We start from the raw sequence: 27,037 nt of genomic DNA, 5'->3' as shown, positions 1-27,037 counted from the left end.
CCGTGCCCGGGACTCGCCCTTGAGACAGAAAAGGCGGTACGGTAAAGAGCAAGCGGCTCCGGCAGTGGTTTACAATCATCAAATCTTTCCCCAAGGGCAGGGGGGAAAAGTGTGCATATTATTTTAATCCCTCACCAGTAACACCTCTGCAGAAATGCTATTAGTCATTTATCAGACATAGGCTCTGTCAGCTGATACAAAACCGAAGAGGAGTATGGCCCAGACAACAATATAAAACTTCTCGGGTAACAGAGTCATCCCTAAAGCAAATCCCCAGTCTGGGCTCAACCAAAGAACCCGTTTTTAATAAAGGATTGTCAGTCTCGGGCTCCCTCCTTTCAAACACATACATTAGCAGGATCAAGACCTACCCAGCAAGGCTTTACCCACTGCTGTAGTAACACGGGATTAAGAACTAGGATTACAGGATGATGATACAGTGTGACAAAAAGGTGTTACCTGCATATATTTTGGGAGGACATTTCAGATGACCGAAAGAGCAGAAATTGCACTACTCGTACCAAATAAGGAACACTGAAAACATTCCTTCCAGGTCTTGTTGCTTTCTTCGTAATGTGCTCTGTCAGAGAGAACTGAGTCAAAGACCATTTCAGTGCTTGATCCTGCTCTGCCTCTGTCTGCCATGCACCCTCTGCCCAACACACACACGCACCGAGGAAAGCAGAAACACCCTGGTTTCTTTGAACAATTAATCCTAATTCAAGGGAAAGATAAATTTTGAAGGGGGTCAGGTTCTCCTCCCCTGTGCACCTGGTATAGTCATTTACAAGTATGTAGCCTCGTAAATGGGTACAAATTACTACCATCAGTGACTGGAAAATTTTAAGTTATTTGCATTTATCACGTACTTTGCACTTTGCAGATGGATAACAGTAACCAGGTGCAGGGAAGTTGAGAATCAGGTCCTACATTGGTTGCAGTGTTACTCAGTAGCAAATGTAACACCAAACGCACCTTCCAAAAACGAATGGCAATCACTACTTGTTAATACACATTGATTTAGACAATATTCTGAGAAATACAAAGACCAGAGCTTTACATCCTTTCCCCCAGGGAAGAAAAGTTTGCAATATTGCTTCCTTCCTGATTCAGCAAGAGCCAAGGGGTGGTCAGAGCTGTGGAGCTGATAGATGGCTGATCTTCAAGGAAAGGTAAGATCTGGCAGGCAGGTGAGGCAATGCAGGGAAACAAGTTTAGCATGTGGCACTAATTTAGTCTGAGGTTCAAAATGCGTCTCAGGTGTCCATTGATCATCCACAGAAAAAGTGGCTCTGCTTGAAGTTCCTTCTCATTACAGCAGCAGAGGAAGCCCTGGAGAGACCAAGCGACAGGCACTTTCTGCTGCCTGTAATGATGTGAGGAAGTGAGAGATGGTGACTCAGGGCTCAGGGGCAGCAGGAGCACAGCTATGACACCATCGCGTGGCCCTGGATTAGGAAGTGGATACTCACAAGAACGTGTTACTTCACGCAGACAGTTACATTACATCACTTGTAAAAATGGATCGAGTGTGTTTCACTAGGCACTACTATTTCTGCATTTAACACACTCTATGTAGAATTCAGACTCTTCAAATATTTTCTCCGTTTGCTTTCTTTAAAGCCACAGACCTCATGCCCACATCTGCTCTTTTTGTCCAGGATTTTTCTCTCTTTCTGCCACCCCACAGTGTTTGATTTGGCACAACCCAGCACTGCCTTGTGGCCCCCACCCTGAGCTTGTCCCTGTTTTACCAGAACACACTAACACAAGGCTCCCTCGGATGCCAAGATATTTCACTGGCTGTCCTACATGGAAATAAATGAGTAGGTGTATTACTGCTTGTGAACGAGCACAGACTGACCACAAGCTTCATGGACTTTCTTATTCAAGACATTAGCACAGTTTGCTGTCCAAGCCTTGAGATATTTCTGGAACTCTTCCATGAGAGAGAGGAAGAACAGCAGGTGTGCCAGACAATGTAGTTTTAGGGTCTGGATTTTGCAACAGAACTGAACAAGCACAAACTGCTGTACAAGTGCTTCCTGTTCTCCAAATACAGAAGGTGATTTCTTATGCCACCATGGAGAAACTGTATCTGTAGGGTTTTCCCCTGGCTAGAGCTTCATTCTCTGTTAGTGTAACTGTCAGCAAATGGTGATTTTGGCACTGAACTTGCCAAAACACTGACTTGCCTGTTGCTGATGTCCACTTTATTGAATGTCTATGATTCCAGATTTAAACTGTTGATTTTTTCGATGTATCTATGCCATGGGTGTTAATGAGCACTCATGCAAAAAACACTCCTAGCTCAAATTTCATTTGAGGTTAAATTGCTTACTTGCATCTCCAAATACGATTAAAAACAACCCCCACCTTTTAAAATGCCTTTTTTGGTTTCCAGTTCTAGGAGTCTGCATGCTAACACTGAAATCCTGATCTGACTGCTGCTCTGATTTGCATGAGTATAAATCAGGAGCAGCTGTCTGGTGTACATGAACTCACAGCCAGAACATTTAATTTTTAGGAGAGCGGATTAGCAAAGGCACAGGCAGAACCCAGGAAAAAGAAAGGGATCGTAAAGTAGAAAAGTGATGGAGCCAGGCACACAGAGGATACTGTGTCCCCAAATAGTTCAGCGTCGAATAACAAAAATAACTATAACTTCATTGCTTTAAGAGCTCGATTAACCATGGAGTTACACAGTAGCAAGGAGACACATCTAAGAATAAAAGATTATATCAAGTCGATATGTCCAACTACGGCCTTCCTTTGGTCCATGCCTGAACCTGTCTTTTGCTCTGTGACCTGAAATTTAATATTCTATGAATTCAATACCCTAAATGTAATCCTCTGTGAAATTAATATGTAATCAACCCTCCATTATCAGGGGAAACAGGGGGTTGAAAAAACTGAAATATGGAAAACCTAGATAATAGAAGAACAACTGGGCTAGAGTTGTCCTGTTTATAAACACTGTGCCCCAGTGTAAACATCCCGCTTAGTTAAGCTGCAAAGTGCAGAACCAGTTTAGACATCGCTGCAAGTGTAACGTGGCTTATTCCCAAACTGAGTAAGGCATCCAGAAATAATGGAGAATAAACTCTGGTTTTTACTGTTACTACAGTGTGCATGAATTTTAATTCATTTTTATAAATTGTGATGTAGTGATCCAGACAGCATTGTGATGGTTTTGCAAGCAGCAATAAAATAGTCATTAAAATATAAAAATAATTTCGCAAAGAATAAGATGTCAGCTCTTAAATAGAATTGAAGCACCATAAGTATCCAGTTGCAGGAATGAAAGACTTCATCTAGGGAGAATGGCAACATCGTACTCCTCAACGCACTGTGGAGGGAGGCAGGAAAGCACTCTCAACTTCCGAAACTAACAAAGAAAAATACCTACAAATTCCAGGAAAAGGATGAAAAACACTTCAGGCCTGATAGATTGTGACTATTAACACATTAGCTTTCCCCAGGTTATGCTGAAGCCTGTGTCTGGAGCTCGCTCTGCATGTTTGCTTCTTGTTCTCCCCGATCGTTTGGATAGAGTAGCTGAAGACTGCAGCAGAATTTTCCAGTGCCTGGGTATACAAAACCTGCCTTCTGGGTAAGTCTCTATTCGATTCTATGAGCTTTTGCTATCAGCTTCTCCTGAAAGAAATACTTCAGTCAACACCACTTTTCACTCGTTCCTCTTTGGTGATTTTCTTTTCACTGGATGTGAATGGAAACAGGTGGTCACAACTGGCAGGTTCTTTTGCGGTTACTCTGGCTTTGCTTTTTCTGCCCCGCGCGGGCTGCACTGCCCATAACTGTGTGTCAGTGGGATGGTGATGTTCAGAAATAACCAGGGTACATTTACAAAGGACCAGGTAAAATTTAACTCAGGGCTGCAGGTTTCTTTATAAGGAAAAAACAACAAAAAATTGGCTGACATTTGAAAGTATGGGAAATTTTCCTAGTGGTTTGAAAGGAAAATACAGGGGAGATCTAGTGCTTTGAAAGTATTTGGCTACAGAGTTAATGTTTTTATAGGGGAACAGCATCATTTGAAGAATTTGATTGAACACATTAGATTGGAAGCAGAATAAGCATCCCACAGACAACCAGAAAATCAAGTTTATGAACGACACACCGAGAAAGGCAGCCTGCTTCCAGATCTATGAAAAGAGAAAGACAAAACTCAGGAGATGGGCTGACTGCTCCACTGATAATCATGTACCTTCAAGATTTAAGCAGATCAAAATGCAAAAGAATAACCTCTGGAGACAAGCTAGTAACACTCAACCATGGATAGCTGAGACTTTCAAATATGCTGGGGCAGCCAGCTAATGAAGGGCAAACACTGCAGAATTATATTCCTGACGCAGAACAACATGGATTAAATTAATGTTGCCCTTTTGCATTTAGTGCGAAAAGCTGTATACGCCCTCAGCACCTCAAGCCGGTGACAGTGTAATCCTCAATTCACAAACTGTAAATTTAGAAAAGATTGGAATGTGCAACTGATCATACCTTAGATGTTTACACATGCTGTTTGATCCCAAAATACTGGCTTATGTCATTAATGGCTTGTGTCACGCTCTTTTCTAGCTCCAGAAATGGCCAAAGTTTACTATTTTGACTGCATTCGCGAACTGCTTGAATAAAAGCAAAAAGGAAGCAAAAAAAGCATTATGCGCACCGTAAAAGATGGATGTTAAATTACTGTGAAGAACAACCCTTACTTTAAATATAATCCTTGATGTTACTTTCGGCTCTTGAGATAACCAAAATATGCATGTTAATGACCCAACTGATCTTTCCGCGCCTTCACTGTTACATACTTGAATTCATATCATGGCATAACTGGTCTGTTTCCAGTCATCCTCACTTCTGGTTCTTATCCTTCATGACCCCAGAAGTGCAAGATAATTTAAAATAATTGCTTATTTATTTGTTTACCCCAGCCCTTTCTAATGCATATGTACTTAAATTGGGCATTTTTCCCTCTCATACCTAAAGCTGTGGGTATTAACTAATACTCTTTTGCTATTAGTGAATATAGCCATAATTAATATAATTAGTACAGATTTTACTTCAGTCACTTTTAATTTTTCAGCACATTAGATTTGAAATAGTATCCAACCCTTAAAAAGCTTATTTTTTCAAGCCTTTAAGTACCAATTCTTCTTTATGTGCATGCAAGTTCTATGGATATATGCATAGCTGAAGGCAAAGTCTAAACCTTAATGGTTTATTTCTCCATGGAAAATCATTGATTTTTGCCAAGCTGCTGAGTACCATTTAATAGGGATGAATAGTACTGATGTTCAAGGACAAACTGAACATAATGCAAATGCACGAATGCAAAGTAGGGCCTTTTTCAATATTATATTAAGACAATTGATTTCTAGTACGCATGAGTAGTTCAGTACCAAAGACTGCACATCTTATGTGCCTATAACTGATGTTTCGCCATAGTGATTCTATCATCATGTAGAGCTGGGTGCTTATTAACCGAACAAAATATTAATTTTGTTGTAAAAATCCTGCACGAATTTTGCTGCAAGTCATTTTCGTATCCAAACTGAACCCCTCTTCACTTAGAGATGCACTTGATTGTTGATTGTACCCTTCTACTGATGCTGAACACCAGCAGGGACTAAGCCGAGCATTTAATGTATCTGGGGTTTAAAACAAGAAAGAAGAGTGGATAGCTGTCAAGAAAATCTCTATTTCCTTATGAAGTATGGTCGTTGTGGGTTTTGTGCTTGGCATGCTGTCCCCAACACAAACAAATTCAGATTTATTTTTTACTATTATTTTTCCTATGGAAATTTTCTCAGATGCACGTATTGGTAACACCTGGTGACTAATGGAGTTATCAAATCTAAGTTCTTTGGTGTCCTTAGAGCCCAGCCTGTGACAGACAGTAGGAAAAGACAAATATCACTGAAAGCAGCCAGGGATGAGACATATCCCAGTCAGGAAGGCTGGTCTGGACTAAAACGACTGACACACACTGGTCAGGCCTATGGCGAACAGATCTATTCCTGGGACCTCTCACTTGCAAAAGATGTTCTGCAGGACTGAGTTTCTGACGGCCATTTGTCCCGAGGCCCGTCTGCCGGGGTGACCTGCCAAGGTGCTGGACTCGGGGAAGGTGCACGGCTCGTGACGCCGGAGCTGCGCCGCCTCCCCAGGGACCGGACCCGGGGAGGGCTCCTTCCCCTCCTCTGCTGACAAATTGCACAGCTGTGGTGTTACATGTCAGCACTTGCATTGCGGATCTCCAGAGACAAACCAGGAATGTTCTGCATGCCAGACAGTGGCGCTGAGCCATTACATTGAGACAACCTTCTTGAGGGAACCATAGGCCCTGGGTGAACAAGAAGAGCGGGGAATCCTCTCACGTTCTGACCCGCAGCCCTGTAAGGAGAGGCAGACTACTGCAGTGAGGCCAGATCTACAGCTGAAAGAGAAGATGCCTTGCAAAAATGTGCTAAATCCACATAGCTTTTGCTACACAGATACTACACTGATTTCAAACAACTCGTGTGGCATTCAGATAAGGTAGGTAAGACTCTATGTCCCTGAATTCTGAGGTATGCTTTCATCGACATTCATGCAGAGCCTGAAGTTATTCGATGATGTTTATCATCATCTGGAACACTGCCAGTGGAAAACATGATCTTGCTGACCTGGAATCTAATTCAGCTCCTGCGACCTATATATTCAGGGTAAGAGTCAACAGACAAATTCACGTTGACATTTAATGCAGAAGAGCAAAAGACACTGAAGTTACCCGAAATGATCTGCTCACCTGTGGAGGTCGTCTTCTAAAATGAGCCTTTTGGTTCAGAACCTACAGTTCCTGAACTATCACAGCTACTAATTTTTTTCCAGGTCTTTTCCCTTTAGAAAAGCTAAAAGGGTTTTTAAAGTCATATTCCTACTGGGAACCTGAAGAATCTCCTTTGGATTGTAGAAATAGATTTTGAAAATATTTATTGCATGGACTGAAAAACGACAAAGCAGTCTTGAGAGACAGATGATTGTGGAGGGGGAAAAAAAACCCTTTTATTGTAATCACGGAAGAAAAATTAACCATTATTATCTGTGACAAGAGATCAGTTTATTGAAACATATGACATCTAGAATAGGGAAAAGACAAGAACAAACAGAACTTTGACTTGAACTATGAGCGCTTCTCCTTTCTTACCACTTTAGGAGCAAGTCTCCCTCTTTCTTTATCAGTGTTTTGTGAGAAAGGACATAGAAAAGGAACAGCAAGCACAAATGTTGGGATAAAACCCATGAAGACCAGTAACTCATGGTCACAGGTAACACAGCAAAAGCTTCACTGCCTCAGAAAATCATTCTTAGAAGAAAACTAGTGACACACTGTAGATGAGGCTACAAGAGGATGGATGCACATCTTCTTGGAAAACTTCACTCACAGCTGGGGTAAGTGGTTTGCTGTCAAACTAGAAAGGTGTGTGATTTGGGAATCTGTAAGGGTTAAGTCCTTTTTCTATATTGTTATTTGGCAGTCTGGGTAACAGAACAGATCACACATTTGAAATCTGCATGAGGGGTAAGGTGCCATAGACAAGCTGGAGCAGAAAAAGAGATTTTAGAATGATTTGGAGAGATCAGAGAAACAGTCTGAAAAACACGGGATTCAGCTGAGCAAGGACAGGTGCTAAGTCCTGTGCTTAGGAAGGTAAAATGTTGTCTGGGAAAGTACAGGATGAGGAATGACTAGACAGATAACAGTTGTTCTCAATAGGACCTGGGGAGTATTACAGAGGATCAGAGCTGAACATGAGTCAACAATATCATGCTGTCGCAAAGAAGGCATCCATCAACCTGAGCTTTATAAACAGGAATTTTGTCTGACGTAATTCCCTTATTTCTCTAGGTGGTGATAAGGCCTCAGTAAGAAATGACATCCAGTCTGGCAGTTGGACTTTAAGCAGGAAGTGGACTGAGCAATTCAGAAGAAAGGCAAGGGCTAATCAACAGCCAATTGTTCAGTCTAGAAAGGAGGAGACTGAAAGCAGAAAATAACCTTTAAAGAAGAGTGGAATAAAGTGTTTTCGATACCCAGGGTGGAAAAGATGGAAGAAATCAGACTTAAATCACAGCAACAGAAGTTCAGATTAAGCCTCCTAATGGCAAATGAGAGAGTATGCCAAATTTTGAAACCTCTGATACTAGCAGTTTTAAAAATAGGTTGCACAAAACATCTGTCAGGAATGATTTAAACATGATCCACCTTTTGGGCAGGAGGAGGGATTAGATCACTCCTAGGTGTCTCATTTTATATGGTTACAGGAGTGATCAGACTCTGGGGTAGCAATGAAATATGCAAAATCTCTTGGAAACAAGAAGTGCAAAAGTTGATGTAGTTTGCAGGCTCCAGCCATTCTTCACAGCCCATACAAATCCATGGTTCAAGAGGTTTTAAGGTGTCCAGCGGTTTATGTTAATAAATAGCAAGACCACTCATCGAAAGAGGGTCTTGAAGGTGATGAATAGATACAGTCAAAGTAGGAAGGAAGGAAAGGACAGTTAATTAGGGAGACAGAAGCAGAGATCACCCAAACATTTTAAATATTTGTATTTGTACCTCGGGAGAAGGTAACTCATGGCGCATCTCTAAGAAATGCATCCTTCATCCAGGCACAGGCACTAACAGACAGCAAGATTTCACACGTGGAATATGTTTTAAATTCACATCTGTCCAGGAAGTCCTGAACCAGAGCTTAAGGAAAGCTTAGTTTAACTGACACTTGTTCAAGTCCAAATTATTAAATATTTCAGCTAATATGCAGTGTCTGTTTAAGCAAGAGCTCTGAAGAAGCCATGTCAGCACATACAAAATACAAAATAAATACTGTCATGTCAGGATACCCTGCACTTACAAAGAGTCCTGGCTGAACAGAGTCGGGCTCTTTAATTTGCTTACAAACCCAGCCCCTTTTCTCTCCGCTGTTAAAAAAAGATGTGTGATGAGTATGTGGCTAGTAATCCCGGCGTGAAAGAAGTGGCATAAAACCCACCCATCAGTCACAGTCCGCAGACGTTTTACTTGGGCCCTTGGCTGTGATAACACGTCATTACTAATCTTCCAAACATTGCACACATACAATCTGGAATGCAAAAACTACCATGCAGTCCATAAACAGACTGAAGTAAAAAGCCATTGGATTAGTTCAGTCTCAGGATTCAAGGAAGAACAAAAGCACCCTTCAGCTACGGAAATCCCTTACCTGAAATCGCTTATGAAATGAATTCTGATTTCCAGAAATGCTCAGTTATAGAACTGGGAAAACTCACAACAGTTTCCTTGAACCAAACAACACACAATCCACTTTAGGCACTGAAAGCTCCCTCAGCTTTAGTAGTTTACAAGGAAATTAATTAGGTTATAGTTACAATATAGAAACTTTTCCTTTTTTTCTTTTTTTTCTTTAATTTGGCACCTGCTGGATGAAAAGCAATTTTAAAAAAAGCATCTTTTAAAATCATACCTTTCCTCTTCTTTTTTTTTTTTCTTTCCCTTTTCCACTTGTTTTTTCATAGAGAACTTGACATTCCACACATTTTTTTCCAGTAAGCGGTTCAATTGCTAAAAAAATGCAGCCTCAGGCAAACTTATCAATGAGCTCATGTTGAACTCAGCCCACGAGAGAGGTAACATTTCTGAAAGAGTTATATCATTCATCTTCATTTTTCTGACAGTTACAGTTGTGTCCTTACCCGCTCAGTTTCAAGAGAGACAGTAAAACTTCATGCAGCATCACAGACATCACAAGTGAGGTCACCTGCTCAAGGAAACCACTCAGGACCCCGGGACAGAAACAAAGGCCCAGGGATAAGGACAGAGGGGAGGTAAAACAGATTCCCAAACAAAAAATTAATCCTGAATAGTTCTAGTTTTATCTGAGTGTGAGTAACTAAAATATGTTCTTTGTAAAGAGAAATGTCAGGAAAGCTCCAACTCTTCCTCTTGCCTTTTTAGAGAATGGATTTGAACTGAGGGTTCTCCAAAGATATCTTGATTACCAATTTGCTAGATTTCTAGGACTAGTTTTTTGGTTTGTTTTGTTGGTTGGGGGGTTTTTGTTTTGTATCAAAGCTACCTTGGCTAATATAAACACACAAAAGGCAAAGCAGCAGGAATACAATTCATACACACATCACCACTCCCTAGGTCTGATTTCTCGTGAAGCTTCCACAAGATCAGAGATGACTGGTTTTTCTCTTTGTTTTGGAATTAATATTTAAGCATAAAACTTCCTTCTGTTCTCAAAATATTCTCATAAAAGTTGTTTATTGGGTCAGGCTGAAACAAAATGGAGTTTGGCCAATGACCAGAAGCAGTTCTTTGGCTGCAGCATTTGCTTCCAGCTGACATTTTCAATGGTCTCCAGCTAAAACGTTTGTCTTTTCCTAGGACACGATTACAGGGCAATATATTAGTCGGTTCACATTGTGGAAAACAACTTTCCATCAAGAAATTTTGCAGCTCCATGAAGAGAGACATGAAGAAGGCAGGAGATCCAGCTGCTCTTCTTATATTTGCTTTTTCAGGGCATACCGTGGAATAGGAGAGGCAGTGGGGAAAAAACACCTGTCAGCATGGAACCAAGCATGCAGACCTCTTCAGCAGAAATGGGTGATGGAGGGTTGCCCAACATGGCTTTTATTATACACCCTATCTGCCTCAGCATCAACACTGAGCAGACAAGTCAGGCATGGACCCTTCCTAGAAAGCCCTGTGACAGGCACATGGGGTTTGTAGGCAGCAGGAACCAAGGCTGCTCCTCTCACAGGGGCTGCAGCACACACAGCTGCAGACATCTTGTACTCCGGGGAGCTGGGAATGAGGTAAGGAGACACAATCTCTTAATCTTTACCCTGGCCCAGCTACCTGAGGGTCAGTGCAGTCATCAGCAGAGCCACGTCAGAGTTAGGCAATGAGCTCCCTAGAGATTCTGCTTCACTGGCACAAATCATGATGCTCCAAGCGGCTACTAAACATTGCAGTCTGATAACATACACTTCTCCCCTCTTCCTCAACTGTGTTTTCCAAGAAATCTCTTCTGCTCTGTTCTTGATGTAGGCAGGAAAAGCCAAAAGCCCTAATTAGCTTCTGATTGAACTTTCACTAACTTAAGCACATAGGGCTTACAGCCATTATCACAGCCTGGAAGACAACATTTGTTAGACATGCTAAAGTAAGCTGGCACCAGTCTCACTAGGTAGCCTCAGGCAACCCAGGGAAATGTCAGTAAACATTTACCTAGCAACAAAATCCTCTAAAAGAAGATCCAAATATTTTCAGAAATTGCTGGTCCTTTCTCCCTGTCTTCTGTGGCTAAAAGCTTGGGGAAAAAACGCAATCTCTATGCTACATTACCTTAAATTCCACTTTTTCCTGGTAATTTTTCTGCCTTATTAGTGCTATGTAAAAGAGTTTTTCTGAGTCATCTGAACAATGTCTTGCTTTTTTCACATAGGATTTGGCTGAGCCAGCAGTGATTTAGCTGGTGGTGATGCACACCCAGGCAAGTATCAGCCTGTGCCGAGCGTGCTCAGCCGAGAGCTGCTAACACTCATCCCAGCTTCCCAAACCGTGACTGCGAGCCCATCTCCTGCTGACAGGAACAACCTTCCTGCTGGGCCCTCTGAAGGGGACGAGACCGAAAGGTGCAGTTTATGCACCTTATTGCCTGGAGTGACGAAGGATTGAAGTGGGGCTGGGAGCCAGAAGGGAGGTAGCAGTGGCTAAAAAAGGACGGAAGTTAGGAGATGAAGGGTGTAGGGAGCCAAGGACTGGTTGGACTTCCAGGATGCGGTCTCCTGGGTACATTCTGGCAAAGCAGTAGCAACCAACCAAACAAGCTGAAGGTGGGGAAGCTGAGCTCTTCAGAGAGGCATTCAGCGCTAACCCCAAGGGCCCTGGCCTGAGCAGAGACAAAGCATTGCAGCAGGAACAACACTCTGGATCTGGAATTCAGCACAAACAGGCAATACCAACAAAAGACCCCAGAGAGACATACGGATGTATACATATATATTTAAACCAGGACAGAGGGCACTGTCCAGCTCCCATAGCTTGCAGAGTCTTCTTGACAGCACCAAAAACACCACTATAGTTTATGAGAGATTAGAGCAGACAGAAGGACCCAGGCCAGTGTGTCTGAAGGTGCGGCACTCATCAGGATGAGATGATGGAGGTGCGTAATCTCAAGGAAATGGCCCCAGTCACACGAGTTACAGACAGCTCTGCCATTCCAAGGCAGTGAAAGCAGACCCCCTTTTCCAATGGGACATCCACATAGAGGTATGGCTTGATGACAGTACATACTAAATGATACCATAAATTGCTTAACATCGTTCCACTGAGGTATCTGCTTCATTATTCCAGCTGGTGGCGAGTTTATGCTCTGAAACATGAGGGTTGGTGTGCTCTGACATTTTATCCAAGCTAATCTGACTACAGGTTCTAATCCTACATGCCTAATCCTCATTTTCAAAATATTTTTGTCTGGACAGCATCCTACAAATGTAAGCACCACAGGTTAAACAGAAGTTATTATCTGTTTTAAATTAGCAGTTTATAACCCCACCTCTGACAAGAGCCATGAAGTGTGAGACTGTGTGGAGAACCCTTCCCGCTCTCCTCGCTTTGAGCAATCCCATCACAATATCTCATCCTCCTTTCTGGATATGGCCGTCAGTGACTTGCCCTGAACCATTCAAGATACTTGCGGTAAACCTGGGTATTCAATGTAGCTCTCCCAAAGGCTCATCCAGAGATTATTTAAGTCAACAAAAGTCTTTATGATTTATTTCAATTAACTTTTGAGCAGGTTCCGAGTCTCAGGGCATGGCCCTTGCTGTGACAGCATGATTTTTATACTGTTCACTTTATACACCTATCAGATTTCTTCCAACAATCCTTTCCAAATTGAATTGCCTTAGGCTGCAAGGGAACATTTCAGAAAGATGAGGGACTGTGAGATACCCTATTTTCATTGAAAAAAAAAAAATCAATGTGACTTGGATACTTATCTGCAATTTGTGTCGTTTTAAATTATCCCCTTAATCAGGCCAGACTTTTCTACAATGCCTTTCCCCATTTTTATCTCTTTTCTGTGGAGCACTTTTGCTGCCCTTTCTGATGCAAATGGGAAGATGACAGGGGATCCTAGCACAGCTGGATATCGAACATTGCTCAGAGACTGATGCACCTGAGAGTACAGTCCCAGAAAAAGGATTTATTAAAAATGACTGAAATTAGTTATTGGTTTAGTTGAGATGTGCTCCTCCAGTTTTATCCTCTGATTACAGTAGTGCACAAAAAAAGCTGGAGTACTGCCATGATAAACCAGGCCTATCATTTTCCAGTGGCTTTAATATGGGTCAATATATTTAATCAGCCAATATTAATTTATTTTAATATTACCTGGGGAAACCTAGAGTGACTTTAACATAGAGCTCCTTCTAGCTATTTAAAAAAAGAAGAAATGGAAGGACACCCACTGTGATTTATTTTCTCTGGATGATCAGTGGAGAAATCAGATACGCATGACACACATTCATTTAGTCCTCACTTCCCTTTGATGATTAGGGCTGAATTTTCATTCTGGTGTATGGGGATTTGTGCGTGTCTCTGCAAACAAGTATCATACATCTAAATCCAAATGTAACTTTCCAAGAGCGAAGTTCAGAGGCACAAAACTCCAGTGTAAGTGGCCAAGATAGAACGTAATAATCGTATGCAAGCAATACTTATGCTTGGAAGTTGAAGCTTGAGCCTCAGAGAGGTTTGAATGAATTTGTAACTAAGATCCTTTCCCCAGCTTTGGTTAAAAAAAAACACATGAAAATATGTCTGAGCATCAACTTAATTAAATCTATAACAATTGATTAGCCATTTCAAAACATCTGTTACTTGGTCCTTTGTACAGTATCGCAAATAACCTCAATAATGAGGTGTGACCAATTGTTTTATTGCATGAGCATTGCGGCCTCAGCAGAGGAAGGCTGAGGAGGCACAGCTATAGCTCAAACTGATCACAGTGAAACGCTACGTCTCTGTAGCTGAATGACAGAAGTTACTTTGGTTTTAACAATCATTTGCTTATTAATATAACTTTTTACGCACCATGAGAATCAGACAGAAATGTGAACAACTGTTGCTCAGAATCAGTCCCCTTAGCCTGCAGGACTACCTGACATTCACTAGAAGAAAGGAGTTCTCCAAACAAAAGCTAATGGAAGGATGAAAAAAATCCTTTATGATGAATTATAAAGCTTTGTAATCACTGCTGGCAAACCCAAAGGTGATTTGAAAGGCTACTAGTATGGCGTAATATTTTCCAGTTTTCACACAGTCCCAATGTCAAGTGATACAAGCAATAAAGCTTCCCCTGTAAGACTATTCCATACATCACATTGTGAGCAAGTTTTATTTTTGGACTGTGATGAACACCTCACAGGATCGGGCCAGTAGCAAGGCACCAAGCACGTGGTAATGATACATCACATGGAGTCAGAAACAACTGCCTTCCACCACTGGGTGCACTCACTGAAATGATCCCAGAATTAAAAATACAGTGCAGTCGCGCTGCTGCCTAAAACCCAAAAACCCATAATCTTGACTAAATAATCACACTGCACTCAGATACTAAATATCTGGTGGATCTACTTGAAGAATAGGTGTGTGTCAACCCCTGGACAGGTCTCAGCACTAGAGCAGGGATTCAGTCCCAAGGAATCAGATGTGAGCACTCACAGCGAGAATGGGAAGGACTGACCTTAAATATGCTGAGCTGTATCCAGCAAAAGGCAGGTGGCACCAGCAAGGGACTGAAACTCTGCTTGGAGGAGGCAGCAGCCAGGAAGCTGCCTCTGCTTCATTTGCAGATAACCATCCTCAACCCAGCTCATGGAGGGTGCTAAATCACGCAGTATCTGCAACACATCAGTCTTCTGTATACATAGATTTTATGCATAAGTCTGGAAAGGGTGAAAAAAAGCAATAGAAATATAACTCTTTGCTATCCAGGGTTTATGTCTGGTTGTTCAAGGAAACGGCAATTCTACTAAGCTGGAACAATGCTACAGCTCTGTTTTCAGCAGTGAATCTTAAAACAAATCGCTTGAGGGAAGTGAGAGAAGAGCAAAGGTTTTTAATAGGCAGTCATGCAGAAAGAGTGAAACAGAGAGAACGTTCTCTTCTGTTACTCCTCAGCAGAGTTCAGGCATTAGTGTTACAAAACCTTTGCACTGGAAGCTCCAGAGGACTCCTGTGCCAGCAGGAGGCCTGGGCTGCAACGCACTGAGAAAGCTTAAGTCTGAAAATCCTCACACAAAATTTCCATGCTGGACCATTTAATATTGTAATTTCCAGCACACATGGATAAACCCCTGCTGGAAGCATAACACAAAACAAACACATTCCCACAGGATGGGCTGTTTCAGCTCTGATTGCACATAATAGATTGCATAATACACTCAGGGAAGCTGTTTTTTCAGCATCTTCACTGAATATTCTGGAAGAATTTGAGTGGAAACTGTAATACTAACAACGTCCTATGCACACAGGCGAGGGACAAGCAGGCCTATGAATTCATTCCAGCTGGAAACCTTCCCCCAGGCTGTTCTCAACCCACATTTGCTATTCCACCTCCCAGACAGTTTTCCTGACAGGCTGGGCAGCCAGTGAGGGATCTTTCCCTCTGTCACCATCACAGCTCAGGGACTAAAGAAAGGACTTCTGCTGCTATAAACGGGATTCCTTTAAATGACCAATAAATGACCAGTCCTAAAACTCCTTTGAATCATCTATGGTAAGATTTTTCATTAGGGCACAGTTTCTGGTGCTGTTATAGGGACGTCAGTATTGGTGGAAAGAAGATTAAGACAAGTCCCATCCGAGTCCCAAACTCACAGACCATCTCTGATACACTCCAACAGGGATCCCCCCAATGAACATGATTTATGGACCATGGGTTCTGTTAAAGTCTTACTGTAGAGAACTGTTAACCACCATGAGTTTTCGTTGGCTTTAAAAGTATTTTTTCAGGAGCTAGTCTTTTAGATCATAGAATATATATGAAAATTTGGAAACAGTTTAGACTTTAAGACTAGTTATTGATACACCCTAGACAGTTTTGGTTTTGATTTCTTATTCTCTTTCTCTGCAATTTCTACAATGAGATGGGTAAGGACACATTTTGTATGAATTATTACACTGATAGAGGTTGAAAGCACTTAGCCTACAGCCTTGTATCTCACCGCATCCACAAGGCCTCCAGTAATCCTTCAGAAATACACTGTGCATTGAATCTTGTTGCTTCGTTAGAGGCAAACTTTCCCTGAAGATTTGTCTTTCCCACTTCTGTTCTCAAAAGAGGATTGTATTTTCCCTAAATCCCAAGTTTGCACAGAGAAAATTCAAATTGAATAGAGGTATTTTTGAGATCTGATTAGAAAAAGTATGGGAAAAAGGTATTTTTCCAACTCTTTGTTAGGATGGGATTGTTGTTTGTGTATCTTAACTGAACGGTTTTTAAGTAAAACTATTTATTTTAATTCATTGTAACAGTACCACTATTAAAAACAAAACAAAAAAATCCAACTCCTGTACTTTCGACCCCTCAACATGCGTAGTACAGACAGCATAATTAACTGATTGTATATCCCAGAAAGTTCCATTTATGTCTCCATCACCGTCTACTGCTTCAACTTTTATGTTCTTTAACCAGGCATACTGCCACTCTCTTTTGCTGTAGAGTGACATGAAAACAGCTGTTAGCATTGCAACCACATGTGACGATTTCCAATAAATTTCAAAATTAAATAAGCCCCTTTCTGGTGATTCTTTGATGTCATCTAATTTTCTGCCAGTTGCTTAAGTCTGAGAGACAGAAGTCTCAAAGTAATCTGAATTTTATGGTTCCAAACTTTTCTTCCATACAAGGAGCAACCCATTTTCTGCTTCAGTCTTTGAAGGATTATTAAGACAGAGGAACTATTATAGCAACAATGAAAGGAATGTTTGATTTTCATATCAACTCACAAGCCCATCTCTGTTCTTGAAACTGAGATCCCTTATGCTGTGGTAGACACTGACAACTGATCAAGAGTTGCCCAATCTCAAAGGCTCATTAGCACTTCAAGACTAGTAAAAAGCATCAGGAAAACAGTGACATTGAACTTTTTATTAGTCTTCCCACCACCAACATCCCTTTTTCCTCACAATGAGTTTAAATGCAGTCTGCTCATTTTCTCTTCCTTCAGGCCACTCCATAATAGGAAGGCCCAAAGTAACAAAGAGAGATGCTTCAGGGTTTCTTGAGCTAAATCCCAGCAGGAAAAGCGGAGGCCACACCTGTGCTGCCTCTCATGGGAGGGCCAAGGCTCCTTCATGGCAGATCTACTTATTCTCCGTTCTGTGGTCCTGCAAATGCCTGTGAATGTATGTTCTTGACCACATGTGAGGGGTAGCACAGCATCCAGCTGCGACTCAGGTGCCTGTGACCGCCCTAGGACCAACCTCATGGTGCAGCATAGGCAGGGCCTAATCTCAGAGCAGCAATCTCATCTGCCAGTAGACAGCCACAGTTGAGTCCAAGCAGGCTCTGATCTTTTAAAGAGGCTGGATTCTTTTCAAGGAGTGAGAACGGCTATTTATATTTGCAGTTATCATCCTTCAGCATTAACTTCTTCAGCTGCTTCACTTCCAGACAGGACTGCTTGGACCCACAAGACAAACCTTTGAACATTGCAGCCCAAACAGGTGCAAAACCACATAGTTGAAATAGCCAAGTGAAAAAAAGAGCTGAAAACCAACAACCTCTTGGAGTTGTTGGGCTAAATAATATTGTGCATAGAATTTGCATAGCACTGCTCATATTTTTTCCTTGTCAGAGGTAATCTCAATCTAGAATCAAAAGACAGTTACTCTTCTCCAGGTATGTTACATCTGCTCTGTCATCAGGCATTGCATTTTGACTACTTTCCACGTGTAGGAATTTCCCCTTCTTTCTCATTGCTGGTCAACTCCTTTAAATCTCGTTCCCTTACTCCCTCTGCTAGCGCAGTATCACCTCTTCCAAAGATGTTAATGCAAATCTCATTGTACTCTCTACCATCTTTTAGCCCTGTGTGATGGAGTCATATCACTCCATGGGAGTTTCAGGTTTTCATTAAAAAGAAGTTCCTGGCCCTTCCTGGGAACACACGACTGGTTTGAAATATCGTGTGCATGCACCTTTAAAGGCCAAAGTGGAAGCATCAAACAAAAAGAATCCACTGCCTTCTATTTAAAAACAAACAAAGTCCCATGATTTCCATACAGTCTCACTTTTTTTTATATACTTGACTCATCATTTTGTAATACCACTGGCAACACTGCAGAAGTCCCACTGTTGTGGAGCTGCACAGGCACTCATCTATCCCATCCCTATGGTGACTGCCAACAGCAGTAAATAAGCCTTCCAGTCTTACACTCATGCTAAAAATCTGGCTGTTTACAGAAAAGCTTCCCAAAGATTTCCCAAGTGCTTGCAGAGGTCTTTACCACTGCAAGCTGTTACGTAAAGTCTTTTGTATCTATGCACTTAATCCAAAGCCCAGTAAACTCAGTAGAAAAATTCTCATTAATCTCAGACAGCTTTGGATCAAGTTCTACAGTTACTAATGCTACCTTGGTTTATATGGGTAAACCTTCATATCTGTTTGGCTGCCCATACTTACGTCACTATCATATATTTTTATTTCAGGCAAGGGGCAAAATGGAATGAGCCATGACAAATTTACTTGGCTTCCTGTTTCTGTTTCGTCAAAGCTCCCATCTGTCTCAGTGATGTCTAAGTGTGTCTGCATTTAACATTTTCAGACCTATGTTCAATCCATTTGATTTCATGTGTCCTCTGCCATTTTTGGTGCAAACCAGGAAGCATTGTATTGACATTTTGAAAAATTCCATTTACATTTTGAAAAACTAGCCCACTTGTTAATTTTAGGTCTAAATAAAGTAGTATTCATGTACTAGCTACATGTGTGAAGGAAGTTCCTATTATCGCATTCTTAATGTGACTGTAAATGGATCCCTCCTCCTTGCATGGCATCTCAGACCTGTGGGTGCATAACATACTGGAGAATTACCCTAGGAAACTGAGGACTGAGCCATCATGGTCTCAGTGGTGAAGGTCACAGACCTGGGCTCCAGACCTTGACCTTGGCTGACTGTGCGACAGTGTGAACATACCAGGAAAGAGGAGAGTGGGGGGAAGGGTCAGCAGACATGGGAGACAGATGGCCTAATTCATCATCCACCAGAAATAAAAAAAAAGCTGTTCCAAGCATTACACACAGCGACGATTGTAAATTCCACAACTGTGGAGACCTGCCAGGCCATTATACACAGCCCCATACTGCAGTCATTGTGCATGGTTCCTGAAAGGTGAAGTCAGGAGAAACTACAAAGCATAGAGGGTACTCAGCTCAGCCCTCAGGAAATTGGTTCATAAAATGATTATCCAAGCCCCGGTGGAATGAAAAGCACGTAGAAGTCAGGGACTGACAGGATATTACAGTATATTCATAAACAATGCATTTATGCAATGCATAACTAAGTTATCCATGGATATGATTCTAGATATTATGTACCTAATTAGCTTCTTACAACACCAGTTTTTTTTGTTTTGCTCTTAATAGTTTCCCAATTGGAGCTGCTCGATTGCGTGTCCTGCTAAATAAAGTTCTCTAGTCACCAAGCAGAGTACCTCAAGGGAACTGGCAATGCTGGTGACGCTGTTCGGGAGGGGCAGCATGCAGGCCAAGTGGAGGTTTCCCCAGACCACGTTCTTTGGTTTCTCTGCAAAGAGAATGAAGTAGCATCCTGGATCCTGCCTTGGATTTTTTGGCACCTAGAAATTCACAGAGAGCAAGGAAACAGAGCGGCATCAGTCATGCTGTTTGTAGCATAGGCTAGGTGCTTCAAGCAGCTTTGTGAGTACAACCTCCCTACAGACAAAGACAACAGCAGCCATTGAGTTGCTGAATGTCAGAAAGCAAGTGCCAGAGAGCCTGATCACAGCCTTCATCCAGCCTTTTGGCTCACTTTGTATACAGGCCAACATCTATGGACTTATAAAACAAAGAGTTATTAATACAACCTCCACAATCAGCCAGTGTAAAAACCCACACGTAGGTCCTAGGGCTGCATTCAGGGATTCCTTAGGAATGCGTGGTACGAATAACTCTGCAAATTCTCATCACCAGTCTAAAACTGCTACCCACTGAGCAGTCCTTCCTTTTATTTCCAGGTGACCTTGGAAGGTTCAGACATCAGATGGGACATGTTCTGTGTAAGCAGGTTCATTAGCACACACCCCGGACAATCCGAGTGTCCTTATCTGACTGCCAAGCCTCCATGTTTGTGATTCTAGGTTGCTCTCCTCGAAGCTGGTGGTACATCAGAGGACCAGCACGACACACCCTTCTGCTACCTCAGAGCCCCCAGGGGCCTCACAGTGAAGCCACTTCTCTTGAGCTCTTACATAGCCAAGATAAAACCAACACAAAAACAATAAAAGACCGGCTGTCCTGGGAACCTCCTCTCCAGTTTTATCGTGCCAGCTGTTTCTGTCCATGCTTTCCCCTCATCTCACTGCACATTCCAGAAATCAGACCAAGTCGCCTCACTCAGCAACTCAAAAACAAGGAGGAATTAGACAAAGCACAAGTGTACTGTGCTGGATATTGCTAGTTGATCTGCATTCTGACCTCAAACACTTCACTTGCTGTTTGAAAAACTACCCTACATCCAGAGAGCGCCCCCACCTCCTGAGGAAGGCAGAGAAGAGGAACTAAAAGCAGCAAGCAGGCATTCTCCAGTTTTCCCAGCTTACTTCAGCTACCAATCAGACTATCACTTAATGAAAACAAAGTCTTTCTCTTCCATTCAGTTTGTGGTCTCCTTGGTTTACCTTTACACTGGACACTGAGGGAATACTTACATCATCTACCTTGAGTATCTAATCTAGGTGTGATCCTCTTACAACTGGAACCCTAGATGTCTTACATAACTGATGGACATATCTCCCCCAGGAGACAGCTCCACAAGTTCATTAGGGGTTCAGGTGACACACTGGCACCACCCAGTTATTTTACTTCCCCACCTCTTTTGAAGGAGCAGAGCTGAGTAGGTTCCCTTCTCTTTTTTTATCTTAAAATCTGCAACAGACCTCTTACAGACTTCATCTACATAAACAGACCATTGTGCATGAAAGCTTTTACAAATATTATGTAAGTACGGTTGTAAACACACCTATTAGAGCGTCCCTTATTAAACAAGAGATTTTAATGTTGCTGTGCTTCCAACTTGTGAACCCATCTGCCTACCTGGCTACCCATCTGAATCTTTAGCATCAGAGCCATCTTACAAGCTTCAGCATAACTACTTTTGTGGGTCAGAGAGGATTCAAGAAAGTAAAGAGATCATGTGATTTTAAGCTTGGCCTCAGGAGCATTGCCTGGTCCACCAGAATGTTTTTCTCTTGGAAATTTGTTCTCTGAATGAACCAGAGAACAAAGCTGATAATGCCCAGGATCCAACAAAAATCAAGGCAGATCAGCTTGAACCTCATCCTCAGTCTCTGCCACCTCCAGTAAGGCTCACGGAAAATCCTGAGGGCCAAAGAATTGTCATACATAAAACATAGAGGCTTGGCAGAAGACCGGGGTTATGGGTTTTTGTGGGTTTTGGTTTTTTTTTTGTTTTTTTTTTTTTTTTTTTTTTTTTGTGTTTTTGTTTGTTTCTGTGGGGTTTTGTTTGTTTTTGTTTTTAAAGAGGCTGCAACTGTAACAGTGATGGGTGGCTTGGTATCAGTTCAAGACAAATAATCAGCACCATAACCCATTAAATACTTCAAAACTGCTATCTAGTGGCAAATGTACATGACAGTATTGTAGGCAAGTACAACTGGAAAAAGAGCTTAGGACTCCATAAGTGTCCTGGCACAGGTTTTGAACCTTTTTAAAAGAACATATAAAATTAGAAAGAACGTGTTTTTAAAAACAAGTATTAGATACCACCACTGTGCACTGTAATAACTGCGTAAATATGTCCTCCACATTACAGTGCTTTTATTATCTAAGCAAGCAGAAACCATGCCGTTCAGGTTCCAATTCAGACAAAATATTTAACATAGCACTAGCTTAAAGTGAAAGAGTACTTCCTTAATATATGTCTTTATATATCCTAAATATATTTATATGTATTGTATATTACTTTTAAAAATATATTGTAATGTATATTATGTATAATATACACTTATTTCTAAAATTTAGAATTTCCTCCTAGCTGTTATGGCAGCTACACAGAGGAACCCTAGTATAGTTTTGGGTTCTACAGTATCTGCAATTACAAAGCAGTGGGAATGCAATTTTTTCCCAAGTAGCCAGTGTTGCGATCTGGAGCTGTACTTGAGAGATTCCAGCTACTCAGCATTTACAAGCTTGAATTCTAAAACTGATCAGAAATTCATTTACAAGCTCAGACTCCCGCAGTTGAAGCAAGGGGAGGTGAAGCATTTTCCCTGCACTGTGGCCCTGCATCCAGCTGGCTAGATGATGTTCGGGTGATCTGAACACTGAAGGTCATGGATGCATTTTTATCTTTAAACTTTAAGTAGAAAAACTGGAGCTCTTCTGGAGAGTCAGAAGCAGATTTTCATCATGCTCAAGGTTCTAGCAGCATCTGCTTAAAACCTTGAATAAATTCAACAGCAATTAGATATTGTACTTCTCACTCACATACATGCTCTATGTGGAATGAATCCTATTTAAAACATAGTATATGCAGATGATATATCATTGCAACTCAACAACATCTTACCATTTTACCTATACATCCTCTTGGGGCATAGTTGCAGAAGGGGATTCTTAAATGCTTATCCTACCCAATGTAAATCTCATTTCTAGAATGGTGGGAACTGTCAGGCATCGGAACCCAAGAACGTGCATGTCATTTCTCATCTTTATATTTCCACACAGAAGAGCAAAGCTATCCCAAATGCAAGCCATGACTGTAGTAAAAAAATAAAAAAAATAATAATAAAAAAATCACAAGTTCTTCTTTGCCTTAGCAAATAAAAAGTAGGAGGTATTTCGGAAGAATAATGGAATTCTCATAGAAGTGAAGTGCAACATGAAGCAGCTGCTGATTAATAAAACTGAAAACATGTTGGGCTCAGTGTTGTTATAAAAATGTTTAAGCTAAATGTATCCTCCTTGAACACAGTTAACACTTAGCTCAAACTGCAGCAACAGAGGTACCCAAGGACTACTGAGCAATGATTTTGTCCATCATTGTTGCTGCATTAGGTATGAAATGTTTGTCTGAGACAAACTATATAGGCAGAAAACTAAAATGAAAAAGCTGAACTTCAGGCAATCAAGGTTAATAAAAACAACAGATGCCCCCTCGTGGTTACAAAGGCAGCAAATGAAAGGGAAAGAAAAACTACACTAAAGGAAGAGCAAGGCAGAATAACTAGAAATAAGGATCTCAGGCTAACCGGCTTCTCTCTGCACTTCAGCTGATTGTAAGCGGGAGAACAGGGACATCATGCCAGGACTGAGGTGAAAAATGCCTCCAATTAAAATAATCCCCAAATATGCTTATAATGACGCTAAAAGGAAATGTTATGTATTTGCTTTTCTACAAAACCAAATCCACTCTATTATAACTCTCTTTGAAAAACAAACCAGTATCATTAGTGAAATGAACTTCACTGCACATGTGAAAAGATTTAGATTCTGTTACTGGGAATGCTTTTATTGACTATTAGGGAGATAGTAAAATCACCCATTGTGTCTAATGAGGAATGAAAGCAGATGTTGGAAAAAAAGACCTTCCAAGGTCTAAGGTTACCTTTCCCTAGGAAAATATTTTGAAACAATATCTGAAGGCTCTCAGCTTGTAAAGTCAGCAGAGCCCCAATAAGAGTCAATAAAAATGTGCCCTTCCCCACAAGGTGAAGAGCTGGTATCTGTTAGAACCCCGTGCTCCAAAAGCAGGGCAGCTGCTCTTCAGAAGTGCTCTTGTGAGAACCGCACTCTGACGGGAGCTGTGAGGGGGTTCCAGCAGCTGCCAGCTTCACCAGTCAGGGTGACTCACTGTGTACCTCCAGCCTGGGGGAAGAGTTTGAACAGAAGCCGCTTGTCCCCTCTGTTCATCCTTGCTGTGGGAATCATCACCTCCCATGCCCACAGGTTCCGCTGCAAGGACAGAATGATGACTTAAGTTGCTAGAAATAATTATTAGTTATGTCTATAGAGGAACTAGATTCTTATACTTTTGTGGCAATTTTGCCTTTTTTCTTTATCTGTACAGCGCTTATTTTTACAGAAAATGATGCATACATTTTTCTGGGATGGCACAGTTCTACCCAATAAGAACATTTTAGCAAATTATTAAAGTCTTAAGAGCTTTTATAATTCTTAAAAGCAAACCCTGTAATTTCTCCCCATTTACTTACATTCTTATCCACATAAAACTAATTTTAATTTTTATTTCTCTTTTTGTTCAGGATCCTCATGGGTATTCAAACAGTCTCTGGAACTCCAAAAGACTCACGAAAAAAGCTTTGAATTTACTCTCAAGTTGTAACAATAAAGCAAATTTCATCTTTGCTTTTAGTCCAGTTCAGCGCCACCTGCTGCCCAAAGTTACAAGCTACACCTTGTAACATTTACATAAGATTAAAAATACAAAACTCAAACGCATTACTGTTACAAAGTATTTGAAGAATGTTTACTAGAGATGAAAACTATCCTAAAATATCAGAAATTATCAGTGATTCAGCTGAAAAGTTTTACATATTGATAATTAAGAAAATGAACAGTTGAACACCTATATTGGAGACATTCAACAGTTACATCAGTATTTCCCAGGTGACTTTCAAGCTTACAGTAGGAAACACATCCCCAGTTGGGCATCCAGAAAAGAACAGTTGTGTTTTACTAGAACAAGTATAACCAGAGAAATGAGAATAAAATGGTAACATTCTTAAGTTTCACATTTCTGAATCTTCCCACCAGTGATCTTCTCCCAGTACACTTGGGCAATAGAAGCTGTAACACCCGATTCTGACTCAGAACACAACCACAGCCTGTGCTGCCATGTTTCTGAGGAGCATCTACCAGAGCCACTATACAGATCCAGACTCCTTGGGCATAAAGAGCAGCTGCACCACGGGGCACCCAGGATGCCTACAATTTCTGGGATTTCCTGCAGTTCAGAGCAAGCGTATAGTTTGACTGAACTCGGCCTTAAACTTCCAGGTGGAAAAAAAACAGGACACACATGAAGAATCGCAAGGACACAGTAACTCCCAACAAAGCTTATTTTCAAGGAAGAACGTAAAGGACTAGCAAACAGAAAAGGTTAACTTGTGAACTATGATACTGAGTGGACCAGATATGAACCATCACAAACAACACAACACACACCTTGGAAACCTATCACTCCAGCCACTGACTTTTGCAATGCCTGTCAGCAAATCTTTAGGGGGCAGACAGGAAAAAACTCTGCCACTGCTGACCTTAATCGTTGCCAATACCAGGATGGGAAAAAAATAAAAATCCTCCACTAGGTTGTGTGTACTGGCAATTTATCAAGACAATTCTTTCTCCTTTGTACAAGAACTTTCCTTAAAACATACAGCAAAGGATGAGGTTCTAGTTTTCCTTTCATGTAGTTCTCCCTCATACAATTTCTTTTCCAATGTAGTGAGTTGGTATAGATTTTGCTAAACAACCTACCCTACTACATCCCTGAGCCCTTCTTCAATTTTAACTAAAGCTTCCAACTACAGTTTCTGATTTATCAACTCAAGCTCACTGTAGAGCACCAGTATCTCACCTGCAGCACTTCCCACTCCAGTCCCAAGCATGCTGGCATTACTGGTAATACACTCAGTTAACCAGATGAAGAAATGATGCAATTTTTTTCACTCTTGCAGTATGTGGCTGCATCACAGCAGTGAGAATGAGGCTGAGAATGGGTATACTCACACGAAAACAAGGCATCAACTTAGAAAGTAGTCCCTCCAGAAATTCCACTTTTAAAGGGCAGGATAAAGTTCAATAGTCACTTGCGTTTAAACAAAAAGTTAACCACCATCCCCCCAAACTTACCTTGAAAAAGGATTCTAACTCTTGATATATCTCCGAAGTTTTGTGCAAGTAGTTCCAAACCTTGGTCTTTAGCAGACAAGAAATTGAAGTGATAGCTAAAAGCTTGTCTATTCTTACCCTGCATAGTATCAACCCAGCATTCAGCTGTAGTTCCACCAGCTTGCTAGACTTACCCATTTTAGTACTTTGCTTGATAACTAACTCAATGCACGACTCAACCCAGAGGAAAATTCCTAACACAGCTGAAATTACTCAAGTTATTCAGCTCCATTTAGGCTCTATTATGCTGAGCACTGTACAAAAATCCTGCTCTGCTACTTGCACTTCAATGAGATTATTTGATGAAATTCATTATCAATCTTGGATGAATTTAGTATGACACTTAACAAGCACAGTAATTAGCTTCATGGCCTATGAACTGCTTCCAAAATTCAAACTGTCTTCCAAAATTCAAACTGTCAAGCTGAAGCCCTGGCACTGTCAATCCTAATGAGTTAGCCGAGACTGCAGCCTGCTGTTACCACAGGCAAGTGCTGCCTTTGATGGTCATAGATCGCAGACACTTCAAGTATGTTATTAGACACATTGGATCAAATGTCATGAAATCAGTAACAGTAGGCCTGAATCTGTGGCTACATTCTTTAGGTCCTTCTCTAAACTTTGAACTCTCTTGTTTCACCTGTGAGTAATTCTGGAATGCTTTGCTCTGTAGCCACCAAAAATGCATATTCACAGCTCCGCATGCAGTGGACAAATTTCAAATTCTTCTGGGTTCTCAAAAATCTATTCAGGGTTACTTGGCTTCACAAGTTTG

The 27,037-nt window shown here is 41.3% G+C and overlaps 1 long non-coding RNA gene across 3 annotated transcripts; it reads left to right on the top strand.

The window, feature by feature from the left end:
- Positions 1-3,309: 3,309 nt before the first annotated feature.
- LOC139826816 (uncharacterized) lies at positions 3,310-27,031 on the top strand. Of its 3 annotated transcripts, XR_011736945.1 has the most exons (4): positions 3,310-3,613; positions 4,042-7,455; positions 20,346-21,327; positions 24,615-27,031. It is a non-coding gene; the product is annotated as an uncharacterized lncRNA (long non-coding RNA). The 3 variants fall into 3 exon arrangements; XR_011736944.1 differs by lacking the exon at positions 20,346-21,327; XR_011736946.1 differs by lacking the exons at positions 20,346-21,327; positions 24,615-27,031 and adding an exon at positions 11,520-16,876.
- Positions 27,032-27,037: the final 6 nt, after the last annotated feature.

This window comes from Patagioenas fasciata, unplaced genomic scaffold (assembly GCF_037038585.1).
Source record: "Patagioenas fasciata isolate bPatFas1 unplaced genomic scaffold, bPatFas1.hap1 Unplaced_255, whole genome shotgun sequence".
NCBI lineage: Eukaryota > Metazoa > Chordata > Aves > Columbiformes > Columbidae > Patagioenas > Patagioenas fasciata.
Note: the sequence above shows the minus strand (reverse complement) of the source record. Positions and strands in the feature narration are given on the sequence as shown.